This window comes from Fusarium mangiferae (genome assembly GCF_900044065.1).
Source record: "Fusarium mangiferae strain MRC7560 genome assembly, contig: FMAN_scaffold020, whole genome shotgun sequence".
NCBI lineage: Eukaryota > Fungi > Ascomycota > Sordariomycetes > Hypocreales > Nectriaceae > Fusarium > Fusarium mangiferae.
This window is the reverse complement of record NW_024573940.1, coordinates 1-8102: the sequence shown is the minus strand read 5'-3', so window position 1 is coordinate 8102 and position 8102 is coordinate 1.

The window sequence follows — 8102 nt, the reverse complement described above, 5'->3', positions numbered from 1 at the left end:
TATAAAGACTATTAAACTTTTTAAAGTTAAAGAAAAAATAATTACTATAAAAATAATACTAAAATACTTATATTTAATTTTATTTAGGTTTTAAAAAATAATAATTAAATATTAAGGTATAAAAACTAAATTTATTATTTACTTATTACTAAAATAAAGTTTATATAATTAAGGTTTAATTAATATAAAGTAAAATAAAGGTAAAGACTTTATTAAAAAAGTAAATATAAGTTAAGTAAATACTAAAAATAAAAATAATTTATTATAAAAAAAACCCTAAATAATTAAAGTAAGTAGCTATTAACTTAATAAGCCTAATTTATAATATAATATAATATTAAAATAGCTATTATAATAAATCTATTTATCTATATATAAGACTTATTATTTATTATATATAAGGTTTATAATTTTAGCTATATAGTTAATAAGATATTTAAATATTTAAAGATAAAATATTTAATAATTTAACCTATATAAATAAAGGCAATTAATAAAGCTATTATATTAATTATAAAGATAGCTTAAAATTAAATAGATTTAAAAGACTTTAAGTTTCTTAACCTATTAAATAAATTAATTTTATACTTAAAGCTATTAATATTAAACTATAAGAGATACTATATATATAGTTATATTAATCTATATAAAAGTAATATATATTATTACTATTAAATAAAGTATAAATAGAGAAGTAATTAAATAAAAGGGGATAATATTAAAAAGAAATTAAAATAGCTAAAATAGGTTCTATAAGTAAAAAGGGTATAATATTAATAATTTTTTAAGTATTAATAAAGAAATTAGTAATTTAAAGTATATAAGCCTATTAATTTATTAAGCTATTTAATTAAAGGCTTAAAGGGTAATAAAAATACTAGCTATTATAAGTTGAGACTCTTTTAATAAAAGGGGCAGCCCTAGTTAGATCTGGAAGTACCCTATACAGTATAATACAGCTAGGAAATAATATAGCATTAATAGGGGTATAGCAGGCATTAAGTAAAAGGGGATTTTAGTAAAAGGGTTAATACTAATTAAATAGAATTAAGTAAAGTATAATAAGCATAAAGTTTAAATCGATAGATAGATAGAGAATAAAATAAAGGTAAAGTAAGTAGTAGAATTATATAATATAATAACTACCTGCAGTTATAGTAATAAATAAAATATTTATTATATAGATAATAAAATAATATAATATTAAGGCTTCTTTTTATTCTTTTTAGAAAATAATATAAAAATAAATATAAGTTATTATTATTATCTTTAAGTAAATCTACCTACTATAGGTCTTAATAGCTTCCTCTATAATACTAATTATTAAATTATAGTCTACTGTATCTATAGAATATATCTAGTTCTAAAATAAATAAGCTAGAGGAGTTACTTAAGGGCTAAGCTATACTAAATAAAAGGTAATAAATTATAACTAATAGTTAAGCGGTTTTTAAGCTATAAACTGTGCCTACTTAAGGCATTATAGCAGTAAAGGGCTAATAGAAAGAGGCCTTGCTGGCTAATAGAGGGCCTTACTATATATAGAGGCTATATCTATATCTATATAGAAATTTAATATAACTATTATATATATTAAGCCAGGAAAATATATAATTATATATTAATTTATAGAAAAAAGGCCTTAAAGTATATAAATGCTATACCTCTCTAGAAGATATATAAGCTCTAAATATACTTTATGGCTAAAGGCCTTATTAACTACTTTCTAATTAAAGAAGACCTATCTCTATTAATAATAGAAGTAGTGCTAGTAGGGTTAGGCCTGGCTATAGCCTTTATATTATAGGAAGAGGGAAAGCTATTTAAAGACCTAAAGGCTAATATTATTAAGGCCTTATATAACCTAAATATAGAGGCCAAGATTATATAGGATATTAAGGCATTACAGGCTAATTAAATGCCCTAGCTTATTTATATTAGGTTTTCTATATACCTAAAAGGTCTTTATAATATTAAGATTATATTATTATATATATTACTATAAAAGGTAGGTAATAATAATAATAAGGATAAGAATAAGGATAATAAAGAAGAAAAGGGCAGTGCTAGTAATATAAATATAGTCAATTTTAGGTATATTATTACTGCAGCTAAAAGTATACTTAAAGATATATATAAATTATATAGTAATAAATTACCTAATTGCAAGATAATGCAGTAATACATAAAGAGGCTAAGCAATTTCTATAGTAATAATAATTATATAAGTAATATAAAAGCTAGTAAATTCTATAGCTTTAAGAATAAGTTATCCTTTACCTCCTATTTCTAGATTATAAAGTAGCTTTTAGTATACTATTATTAAGTAATATATTATATTAATAGCCATTTTATAAGAAAGAGTAAAAATTATATAGTACTGCAGGATATAATTAAAATAACCTTATTATAGCAATAAGCTATAGGAGATATTATTAATATATTATAGAGGCATAATAAGGCAGTAAAGTAGATATTGAGTTATAATAAGGAGGAGGGTATAGCTAATAGTAATTATAATAAACGCAATATTAAGTTAAAGTATACTATCTATAAATTTTATATCTTACTTATCTGCCAGACTGTTAGAAATAGGCTATTTTAGTCTGCTATTTTAAGCTTTTATATTATATTTAATTAAAAGAAGGCTTTAATATATTAGGTAGATAATAAGTAGTATAAGTGGTATATATAGTATAAACCAGGGAACTTTAACAGTAATCTATCTATACTTACCTAAACTGCCTAGCTTATTCTATTTAACTTTATATACTTTTAAAAGTAAGATAATAAAGATAGAATCCTTAATTTACTAAATTAAATATATAAAAAGTACTTTTAGTAAATAGTAGAAATACCTTTTAGATATATACTATAATAGAGACTATATCTCTTTATAGCCTTTTGTATTAATCTTATTAAGTATTAAGCCTATTAGTCCCTTAATAGAGAAATAATTAACTATATAGAGATAAAACTATATATAGAATAAGTAATATAGCTAGTTAAGTTTAAGTTCTAGTAGGTATACTTACTTCTATATAATAAGCTTCTATTTAAAATAAGGGATATTACTTTAATTAAGGTATAAAGGCTATATAATAATTTAAATATAAATAACTATAGCACTTTATAGTTAATAGATAAAAGGAATTGTAAGATACTGGCAGAAATATATAATGCCTTACTTTAATAGATTAAAGAAAAGGCAAATCTATAATAGATATTTATATAGCTAGATCTAAATAGTAAGGTTTATCTCTGCCTTAAGGCAATAGCTATCTATAAAGCATATATCTAAAAGTTCCTTAAAAAGATACTAATACTTATTTTAGTTCCTTTAGGCCCTTTACTGCACTCTCTAAAACTACTTTCTATTATATATATAAATATAGATACTTACTATAAATTAATATTTCTATAGGAAAAGATAGTTATAATATATATATAATATAGTAAAAGCTAGAAATAAACTAAAAAGAAAATGGATAATATTAGATTCCTACCTTTAGCTATTAGAAGCCTCCTTTTAATATATCTTATATTTATTTTACCTTTATATTAGGCCTTTTTATATTAGAGTAAGCTAAAAGCTTTACTTTTACTATACCTATAGTTAAAGCTTAATAGTAAGATTTAGTAGGACAGTATAGTCTTATCTTACCTCTAAAGGGTATATATATAGGTAAAGGTGCCCTAATTCTAGGTAGTATAGTAGCGCTAAATTACTGCTTCTATTATAAAGGAGAAGTTTAATGCCAGAAAGCAGGCTAATTTTAATATAGGTAAAATTATAGTATCTAAAAAGGTTAAGGATAAAGTAAATCTTATATATCTTACTAGAATAAGTAACTATAGCTTTTAGATATTTAACTATAGCTATGTTAATAGTATAACCTTAACTGTAATAAGCTTACTTTATTATACCTATTAAGTGTCTTAAAGCTAGCAGTCTTTATTTTAAATTAATTAAGTGCTTTAAGGTAAGAGGCCCCCTACTATATTAAATATATAAATATAAAGGCTATTTAATGCCTATAAGAAGGTATAGTTTTATATAAGACTGGCTGCTAAAGAAGATAAAATTATTGCAGCTGCCTATAGACTATATAATAACCTAAAGCTATAATTATATCGCCCTAGTTAGCAGAATGCTATACTGGCAACTATAGGTCTATATACACCTAAGTAGATTATTGTTATTTTTATAATAGGCTTAAGGAAGATATTAATATTTATAGTTAGAGCTACCCTAATAGGAGCTAAAATAATAATTTTAATTCTTCTTATTATAGCCTTATGTAGCAATATGTTTAGGCGCCTTAATAAAGTTATACTAAAGTATTATATCTGGCATTTAGGCTTAAAGAAATTAGCCTCTATTATTATTATATTAGTTAAGGTAGCTTATATAAAAGCATTTCTAAAGTATACTAACTAACTATTTAATAGATAGTATTTAAATTAGATCGTAATTAATAAATACTATCTTATTATTATAGTAAGCTATTATTAATAAAATATATTATAGCTAATATAGTATATATAGCAGATTTATATATAGACTATCTGGCTAATAGTAATACTACTACTAATCTATTAAGAGCTTTTCTTTAAGTATAATAAGCTTATATAGCTATATATTGTTTAAGAGTTAATAAACTATCTTAATATTTAATATATTATTTAGTAAGAATATAGGCTAGGTAATCTATATAAGCAGGCAGCTTATTTTATATAGTCTTATTAGATTTAAATAGACCTATTTAAAAGTAAGTAAGACTAGGTTATTATATACTATTTAATAAAAGATTTTATAATAGAGCTTATTAATATATTTAGCTATCTATTTTATATAGCTAAATTTAATATAAAAAAAGAGAAGATAGTAATTATAGTATAATAGCTAATAGCAGCTAATTTACCTATTATTATAGTAATATTAGCACTAGGTCTTAGGTTTAACTATCTTTATATTTAATTAATTATTTATATTAATGCCTTAAGCCTTTTAATAGATTTCTCTTAAGAATTAAGTAAAGTAAGTTAGGATAGTAAAGTAGTTAAGTTAATTATTTTATTTAGTATAGCCTAACTCTAAATTCTAAATTACACTAAATTAGCATAAATTAAAATCCTATATAAATTAAAACCGCACTATTAATAATAGGGAATAGGTATAATTTAAAAATAGCAGGTTAATATAAATTAAAACTATAGCTAGTAATTTAATAAAATTAATATTATTAAAAAGTAAATATTTAGGTAAATTATCTATTTAATTTTTAAGGTATAATTAGTTTATTTATAGTTATAATATTAAGTTAAAGTTTAGAAGTTAATTAAAAGATATTATAGAAAGTAAAGAAATTAAGCAGTTTAATTAACTAGATAAAATATAAAGAGTAGGCTATTAATAATAAAGTTTAATATTTAAGATTAAAAGGCCAGTAAAAGAAAGTAATAGCAGAAGTAAAGAGATAAAAACATTAAGTATTATAACTAAATAACTATTTAATTTTCCAATATATATATAATATAGACCTATTTATATATTATTTACTGGTATTTCTATTCCCTAATAATAATTATTTACATTAACAGCCTGATGACAATTAAGTTTATATAGGAAATTTTATAGCGCTAGCAGGATATAGGTATTATAATAATTAAAATAAGTAAGTATTAATAATTAGTATTTTAGGCACTATAGTAACTACAGTAAGTTTAAAATAGATAAGAATATAAAAGAAATACTTATAAATTAATTAATATTAATATTAATATATAAACTTATAGTATTAATAAATATATAGTAAATTTACTTTAAAGTTATTTTCTTTAATAGTTATTAGGCAATAGGGTTTGTAAATATAGATTAGTTTACTATAATTAACTAGAATATATTCTTAGCTTATAAAGTTTAAAAACAGCTATAGCTATATATCTTATTATATTTAAGTTATATTAGCTTAAACTGCTAATATAGAATAAAGGGGTTTAAGAAAAGTATTAATACTATATAATAGCTTATAATATATAAAGATTAAGTTAAGACTTAAATCTTATTAAATCTATTTATAATAAAGTACTTTATATATAAGTTAAAACTTTAATTTCTCTGCTGCTATATATACTAGATTATAGTTATATAGAAGTAAGTTAAGCTATATCTTTATAAAGCTCTATATAGTCTTAACAGTTAGGAAATCAGGCTTATATAAAAGTAGGCATTTAAGCATAATGTCTTTAAGTATTAGCTAAAGGCCTATATTAATTTACTATTTAGGCCTAACTCTAAATTCTAAATTGCATTAAGTTAGTATAAATTAAAATCCCATATAAATTAAAACTGTACTATTAATAATAGGGGGTAGATATAATTTAGAAATAGGGGGTTAATGCAAATTAAAACTATAGTAGGTAATTTAATAAAACCGGTATTATTAAAAAGTAGATATTTAGGTAAATTATCTATTTTATTTTTAAGGTATAATTAACTTATTTATAATTATAATATTAAGTTAAAGTTTAAAAGTTAATTAAAAGATATTATAAAAAGTGAAGAAATTAAGCAGTTTAATTAGCTAGATAAGGTATAGAGAGCAGGCAATTAGTAATAAAGTTTAATATTTAAGATTAAAGGGCCAGTAAAAAAAAGTAATAGTAGAAGTAAAAAGATAAAAATATTAAGTATTGTAATTAAGTAACTATTTAATTTTCTAATATATATATAGTATAAACCTATTTATATATTATTTACTGGCATTTTTATTTCCTATTTATATAAAATGTAAATGTATATATATTATAAATAAAGTATTAGTATATTTAAAGAATAACTATATATTAATAATAAAATTTAAAGTAAGGTAAATATAAAAAGCTATTAATATAATTTCTGGTATTATTAAGAATTAGGTAGAGTTAGAGAAGTAAGAACTGCTATTACTAACTATAAAATAAATTCTATATATTTTACTGTCTAAAAATAATAGTAAAGGTTATAATAAATATAAGTATATAGGATTAAATAATAGATGCATTTTAAATTATTATAAGGTAGAGTATGGGTTTATTAGCGGCTGTAAGAGAGGATAATATATAAGATAAATAATAATAACTAAAAAGCTATAGAGAGAAGGTATATAATACTAGTAATTATTCCGGTTTTAAGCGAAAAGTGGTTTTATTGAGGTTAAATGTAATATTGAGGTTTATGAAGATAAGGACTAGCTATAAGAAGATATTAATTAAGTGGCTAAATTTTTAAAGTAAATTTATTAAGAAGATAAAGATATATTTAAAAGTAAGGATAAAGTATAGATATAAAATATTTACAATAAGTAGGAGGTAAGCCTATAATTAAATTAGATAGAATGGCTAGTATATTTAGATAGATTTAAATTAAATATATTATAATAGTTAATATAAGCAATTAAAGATAATAAGTCTATATTATAGTAAAAGTAGGTAATATTTAATTCTATATTAAATAAAGTATATAAAGCTGCTATTTAATATAGCTTAAGGTTAGCTAAATTATTTAAGATTAAGTGGAAAGAGGCCTATATAATAATAATAATGCCATTTAATAGTAAGATAGAGGATAATATATAGCCTAAGTATAAGAAAAGATAGAAAATATTAATATATATTTAGTAATAAATAGAATTAAAGGATAAAGATAAGTAGCTGCTATATTTTATAATAATGTAATAGGCTATATTATAGAAGCAGTTTAATAACTATATAGGGCAGGTTATTGTAAAAACTGATATAATAGGCAGGTTTATATTAGAAAGGTTAGAGAGGTTATATTTAGATATAGTTATTTTATTTTTAAATTATCTATTTAAAAATGGCAATTATTATAAGAGTGTTATTATTAGTAGATTAGCTGTAATAGGCATATTAAATTATAGTAGGTAGTTAACGCTAATAGAGTATATATTAGTATATTTAGCTATTATTAAGATAGCTAAGTATTTAATATTATATTAGTATAAAATATCACGGCTTGCCCGCATCAGGAAATGGCCGCCTCCGCCCCTGTTTTCGGCTCTTGCCAAAATCGGGAATTTCGCGACCCCGCAACCTTG